We start from the raw sequence: 7,334 nt of genomic DNA, 5'->3' as shown, positions 1-7,334 counted from the left end.
GTTTGACCGTGAAGATACAAGACTCAAGACTTCATCCTGTGTCCGGATGGGACTCTCCTTTGCGTGGAAGACAAGCTTAGCGATCCAGATATTATATTCCCTTCTTTGTAACCGACTCCGCATAAACCCTAGCCCCCTCCGGTGTCTATATAAACCGGAGGGTTTAGTCCGTATGAGGACGATCACAACATTCATAATCATCATAGGCTAGGTTCTAGGGTTTAGCCTCTACGATCTCGTGGTAGATCAACTCTTGTAACACTCATATCATCAATATCAATCAAGCAGGAAGTAGGGTTTTACCTCCATCGAGAGGGCCCGAACCTAGGTAAACATTGTGCCCCTTGCCTCCTGTTACCATTAGCCTTAGACGCACAGATCGGGACCCCCTACCCGAGATTCACCGGTTTTGACACCGACATTGGTGCTTTCATTGAGAGTTCCTCTGTGTCGTCGCTGTAAGGATCGATGGCTCCTTCAATCATCAACGACAACATGGTCCAGGGTGAGACTTTTCTCCCCAGACAGATCTTCGTGTTCGGTAGCTTCGCACTGCGGGCCAACTCGCTTGGCCATCTGGAGCAGATCGACAAATACATCCCTGGCCATCAGGTCAGGTTCGGAAACCTAAACTACACGGCTGATATCCACGGAGACTTGATGTTCAACGGATTCGGGCCTATGCCAGGAGTGCTGGACAGTCACGATGAGCACGGCTTAGACCTGATGTCGGACAATGGTCGGGATATCGCCCCTGCAGGAGCCCCGGACCTAAATCCAGGGCAGATGCCCGAGGACAGGTGGATGGACCCCGCCCCGGAGGCCGCACACCCATCGACGGTAGAGCCGAACACAGACTTCACCCCCAAGGAAGCCTGTGACACCGGACCCTCGGACTCATATCCGGTTGTAGGTTCCAGTCCGCGCACTCCCGAGCCCGCCGAATTCAGGTGGGCTCCGGTAATGGAGTTCACCCCTGCGGATATCTTCCAGCACTCGCCCTTTGGCGACGTGCTAAACTCGTTAAAGTCTCTCTCATTGTCAAGAGGCCCTTGGCCGAACTATACCCGGCTCGAGCGGGAAGCAGGCGACGAAGGAATTCGTTGCCCACCCACCACCCACTTCATAGCCACTGTCGACGACATAACAGACATGCTTGAATTCGACTCTGATGACACCGACGGTATGGACATCGGTGCAGGGGACAATATCAGAACCACCACTCACGGGGCGCTGGACTGCCACCTCATCATACGATATATACATGGTGGATACGCCTAAGGAGGATGACGGTGACAAACCGGAGGATAAAACACCCGGACAAAAGCCAAAACGACGCCGCAGACGCCGCTCCAAGTCCACCAACAGTAAAAATAGCGATAACAGCGCTAGACAGATCGACACCACAGTCAACTCCGAAGGCAACAATGACCATATGGACCCAGCGATGGAGTAGGATGAACTAGGTCACGCCGAACACAGCTTGGAGCAGACGCCCGATCACAATGATCCCGAGGGACGAACTCATCAAACCGCCCCGGGACAAGAGCACAGTCCGGATGACGATGCATTCATCATCCCGGAGACACGCTTGGAACAAGATAACCTCCACAGAAGGTTTATGGCCACTGCGAGAAGTCTGAAGAAGCAGAAGCAAAAGCTTAATGCTGCACAGGAAACGCTCAATCACAGATGGAATAAAGTACTAGACACTGAAGAAAAGTACGGCGATGATCGCCAAACAAAGAGCTATCCAAAGCGCAAGCTGCTACCAGAATTCGACGACGAGGCCGTTCCACCGAAGAACAATACGGCCAATAGGCTGAACAAACCACTTCGAAACGCAATGGAGCAGCTACCGACGACGCACACGATTTATGTGAGCTCCTGGATAAAAAGGTTGGCGCGACCAGGTCCACATATGGATCCAGAGGACACGCCCCGACGCAAGACTATGGTCACCAAAATGATTAGACTGATCGGGTACCAGTTCAGAATTAGTACCGGGCACATCAATAGCCGACGGCATGCCATAACACATCTAGAAACAAGGGGCTGCTCGCCCTCTGTGCTTCACCGAAGAGGTACTAGACCATGAATTTCCACAAGGTTTTAAACCTGTGAACATAGAGGCATACGCCGGAACGACATACCCCGGGGGATCTGGATCGAGGATTTCATCCTGCATATCCACATGGCTCGTGGGGACGACCTCCATGCCATCAAATACCTTCCCCTCGAGTTGAAAGGACCAGCTCGGCACTGGTTGAAAAGCCTCCCCGAAAATTCAATTGGATGTTGGGAGGAACTCGAGGACGCTTTTAGGGCAAATTTTCAAGGGACCTATGTCCGACCCCCAGACACGATGATTTAAGTCACATAATTCAACAGCCCGGAGAGTCCACCCGCAAGCTTTGGAACAGATTCCTCACTAAGAAGAATCAAATTGTCGATTGTCCGGATGTTGAAGCCCTAGTGGGCTTCAAGCATAGTATCCGGGACGAGTGGCTCGCCAGACACCTCGGCCAAGAAAAGCCGAGGACAATGGCAGCCCTAACAAGCCTTATGACCCGCTTTTGCGTGGGTGAAGACAATTGGTTGGCCCGTAGAGGCACCAACGACCCAAGTACATCTGAAATCAGGGATGGCAACGGGAAGCCACGGCGCAATAAAAACAAACGTCAAAACAAGGAAGAAAGTCCGGACAACACAACGGTCAATGCCAGATTCAGGGGCTCTCGACCCGGTCAACAAAAAAAGCCATTTAAAGGCAACAAAGAGGGACCGTCTGGCCTGAACAAAGTCCTGGACAGACTATGCCAAATTCATGGCACCCCCGAAAAACCTGTGAACCACACTCACAGAGAATGCTGGGTCTTGAAGTAGGCCGGCAAATTAAATGCCGAACACAAGGGAAGGGAAACACCAAGTGAAGACGAGGATGAGCCTCGCCAGCCGAACATTGGGGGACAGAAAAAATTCCCACCAGAGGTAAAAATAGTAAACATGATCCATGCGACTCACATATCCACGAGAAGGCGCGAACGCGCGCTCAGAGACGCATGCGCTATGGAGCCCATTGCACCCGAACTTAACCATTGGTCGCCTTACCCGATCACTTTTGATCACAGGGACTACCCGACTAGTATTCGGCACGGAGGATCAGCTGCCTTGGTGCTCGACCCAATAATAGACGGATACCATCTTACTCACGTCCTCATGGACGGCGGCAGTAGTCTTAATCTAATATACCAGGACACTGTCTGCAGGATGGGGATAGACCCATCCAGAATCAACCACGGTAACACCACCTTTGAAGGGGTGGTACCAGGTGTCGAAGCCCACTGCAGGGGCTCCCTCGTACTAGAGGTGATATTCGCCTCCCCAGGCAACTTCAGAAGCGAAAAACTACTCTTCGCCATCGCCCCCTTCCAAAGTGGTTATCATGCATTGCTTGGGAGAACGACCTTTGCCCGCTTCAACGCAGTACCGCACTATGCCTACCTTAAACTCAAGATGCCCGGTCCACGTGGCGTCATCACCGTTAACGGAAGTACAGAGCGTTCCTTACGCATGGAGGAATATGCGACGGCTCTAGCAGCCGGACTCTAAGCGGCCTCTAATAACAGAAAGCATGATTGGTCGTTAAGACCACGGACACGGTTAGACGAGTCCGGCAGCCCAGATCAACCTGATCTAGGTGCCACACATGTAATACCATAGAGGACACCAGGGGCTATAGATAATTAATAAAGCCCAATTCTCGGCCTAACCTTATTAACAGGCCAATGTCTAACACTTCTACTATCCATTAGTGATAGCTAACTTTTCGCACGGTTATGTCATACTCTCCTCCATGAGTTTTTCTTTTTACAGACACCATTCGTGCGACACCCTCCCAGGACACGGCACATCGGGGACAAAGGCGCAGACGTGCAGTAGGGCCCCGCTCAAAGGTTTCTCTTTAGGTTAAGCCCCTGTGTAAACCTTCTTTATTGTCTCTTGTTGCTTACACATCCCACAGGTACTACACCCACAGAGGATACTACCGTTATTGGCATTTCGCCATGATAGACTAATGCACGTACCTGGGAATACAAGGTTCATAATAAGGGGCGTTACTCAGCCCAGTGAAGTCCGAATACCTTCGGGAGTGTTCGGCATCGCGAGTTTGGCCTTATATGCATCAGCTCTGAATCATGTCTTTGGTCAAATGTTGGGTTTGCCCGGCTCCTGGGTTCGCTGCCTTACATTCCGTTCTTATCGGCTAAGGCGGCCAAAGGAGAACTACTGCGATTGTGCCCTGGTTATTCCGGATGAGCACCTTAGTAGAGAAAGCCGAAAAAATGACTGTCATGATATAGCGAGAGACTGTTCAACCACTCGAAGACCTATCGGAATCTTTAGGATCCCTCCGCATTAACGAAGGACCGTTTCCCGGTCATGTACACACGCGCCTGTATTCGGATGCACGCAAAGGTACTAGGGGCTACATAGTAGCCCCACCGTCAAACTCCTATGGCTAAGTGAAAGTGTTACAGCTATATAGTCCGGTTGCCTAGTTCGACGTGCGATCACCTCCTTAATGGACCAATACGTTGGATCAAGTGTGATTACGCATACTTTTCGTGAACACCCCCGCATTGTGTGCGTGGGGGCTGAAGCCAACGACTGCTAACTTTCAGATTACACATATACATCAAAATGGCTGCACGGGAGGCACAATAATACTTTCGGGCAAAAAGTATAAATATCTACTCCATAATTAAAATAACATTGTTTTTACAATGATAAGATTTGTCACTCGAACATGACATTCTTCGAGCACTGAGCCTCTATTAAGCGAGCACCTTCTACTACCTGATCCAAGTAGTGCTCGGGCGGATCTTGGCCTCCCGCCGGATTCTGGGTCGCAATGATGGTGGCCTCCATATCTGTCCAATATGCTTTCACACGGGCAAGGGCCATCCGTGCACCCTCTATGCACGCCGACCTCTTCATGGCATCAATCCACGATACGGCACCAAGGAATTGTTGCACTAAACCGAAATAACTGTCCGGTTGGGGCCCCTTTGGCCATAGATGGTCTATCACAGACCACATTGCAAGTCTGGACAGCCTATGGAGCTCGGCCACCGCAGCCATCTTCTCACTCAACGGCAATGTGCGCGTTGGAGCAATGAATTGTGACCAGAACAACTTTTTCCACTTCATTATCTTTTGATCCTGGAAAAACTTGGCCGCATCAGCCGTACTCTTTGCCAAATCCGCATATGCGTCTGCCGGACTCCAGCGTCGATCCAGAGGAGCGTACTTTGGATCTAAAAACTTCAGCCGCAACAATTAGGGGTTTCCAACTGCGATTTCTCCGGCCTATCAAAGCTCCTCCTGCGCGTCCGTAATTTTGGACCGCGTCTCCTTGGCCTCATCAAGTGCCTTCTTTAGGTCAGCAGAAATAGCCTTGTTTTCTTTTTCAAGAAGCTCATGCCGATCGGCAACATTTTTCAGCTCCGCAGCCATCTCGGCTACTTTGTCCTCGCTTCGGCGATGAGCAGCATGTTAGGCTCTCAACTCTTCGGCCGCCTTTAGGGCAGCCGCATCGCTGGCTCGGGCCTGTTCCTTGGCCAGGGCAAGTTCCGCCCTCAGGGCTTCCACGGCAGCAGCTCCATCTACAGTCCAAACATATAACATTAGCATTATGCTCCTCTCAGTTTTCCCTACAAAAAATAATAAGGAAAGAAGAGCACATACCCCGTGACTCGTTAAGCCGCTCGTTCACCAGTGTGATATCGGCATCAATAGCTCCAATCTGCCTCCTTAGTTCGTCAACTTAAATGGACCTGTCGGCCGCCGGATCCTTCGACACCTGCGCATAAATACAGCGCGATCATTACTTACACAATATGATCCTCCGTTTGCCTCCTAGGGCGGACAACCAGAGTCTCAGGGGCTACTATCCATATGGAGCACACCTAGCGCATGCGTCACAACCAAAAATTATGTATTTTTCATTACATACCTCCAAGCCTCTAAGCAGGCTCGTAAAGGCTTCATTCAACCCTCTTGTGGCAGATGAAATCTTCTTGAGCACCATGCTCATTAATGAACGGTGCTCCTCCGAAATATCAGCTCGCTCCAGAAGGCCCGTTAGTGTGTCCGGTCGGACGCCGAATTGTGCCGGACCGTTCTTATCGCCCCCCGTGGGAGCCGAACGCTCCGGGCTCAGGGCGGCTGAAGTACTAGCTTCTGGCTTTGGTAGATCTGGACTCCTCTATGACGACACCTTAGGGTCGCCCGCCTCATGAGGCAGAGAGGTTGGTGGGGTCTCACTCTCCATCATCTTCGGAAGGAGATCCCCCGAAGACGAACTCTGTCGAGAAGAGCTACTAGCCGGACTGCAAAGAATGGATCCTGGTTATTGTTCTCGGAGAAGGAAGTAGTACCTTCGTATTTACGATTAACTTACAGCTCGGCTGAGGGTTGTCCCATTGGTGGGCATGGCGCGGTGAGGACGCCCGTCGGGACAGGGCCCCGTGGTGAAGCTTTCTTCCCTTGTCTGGGCACCTCCGTCTCCAAGTCTTCGGAGGTGGCCCTTTTCTTCCCGCAAGGGGAGGAGGCCTTAGATTCCCCCCCCCGACTATCCTCCTTTGGGTAGGTGGCAATTCCCCCGGTTTGGATGCGCAATGTGTGAAGTTCTGCTTCTATGTTCTTCCCTTTCGTCTTTCCCTGAGGGCACTTTGCTTAGCACACGATCAAGCATCTTGGCTATGGCAGGACTAGGCGAGCCTTCGGGAAGTGGCGCCGGACACCTGATTCTCTCCGCCTTGCTGCGCCATTCCTGGCCACGGAGGATTTTCAGAATAATGTTATGATAAATATAAACGAAGTGTTCGGTTTCTGGGTTACTTACTTGGGTATCTGGGCGATTGCAGCTCAGGCCCGCATCCTTGGTGGTGTCCGGACACTTCACTTGTGGTCTGAAGAACAACTTACACATCCCTTCGAGCGTCAGGCCAAAGAAGTGCAGAATAGTCCGCGGACCTTCCAGATTGAACTCCCACATCCGGAGAGGCAGGTGTTTGCACGGCAACATCCGTCGGTTTAGCATTACCTGAATTATGCTGGCAAGGCTAATGTCTCTCTCAAAAAGCTCCCGGATACGGCTCTGCAGTGTTGGTACATCATTAGCAGGCCCCCAATCCCGTCCTATATTGGTCCATGACGACAGTTGAGGAGGAGGACCCGAACAAAAGTCGGGGGCAGCCACCCACTTTGTGCCTCGGGGAGCCGTGATGTAAAACCACCTCCGCTGTCATAGATCGGACACCTCTGGG

Source organism: Triticum aestivum, chromosome 5B (genome assembly GCF_018294505.1).
Source record: "Triticum aestivum cultivar Chinese Spring chromosome 5B, IWGSC CS RefSeq v2.1, whole genome shotgun sequence".
Taxonomy (NCBI): Eukaryota; Viridiplantae; Streptophyta; class Magnoliopsida; order Poales; family Poaceae; genus Triticum; species Triticum aestivum.
The sequence above is the reverse complement of the archived record's forward strand: the minus strand, read 5'-3'. Positions refer to the sequence as shown.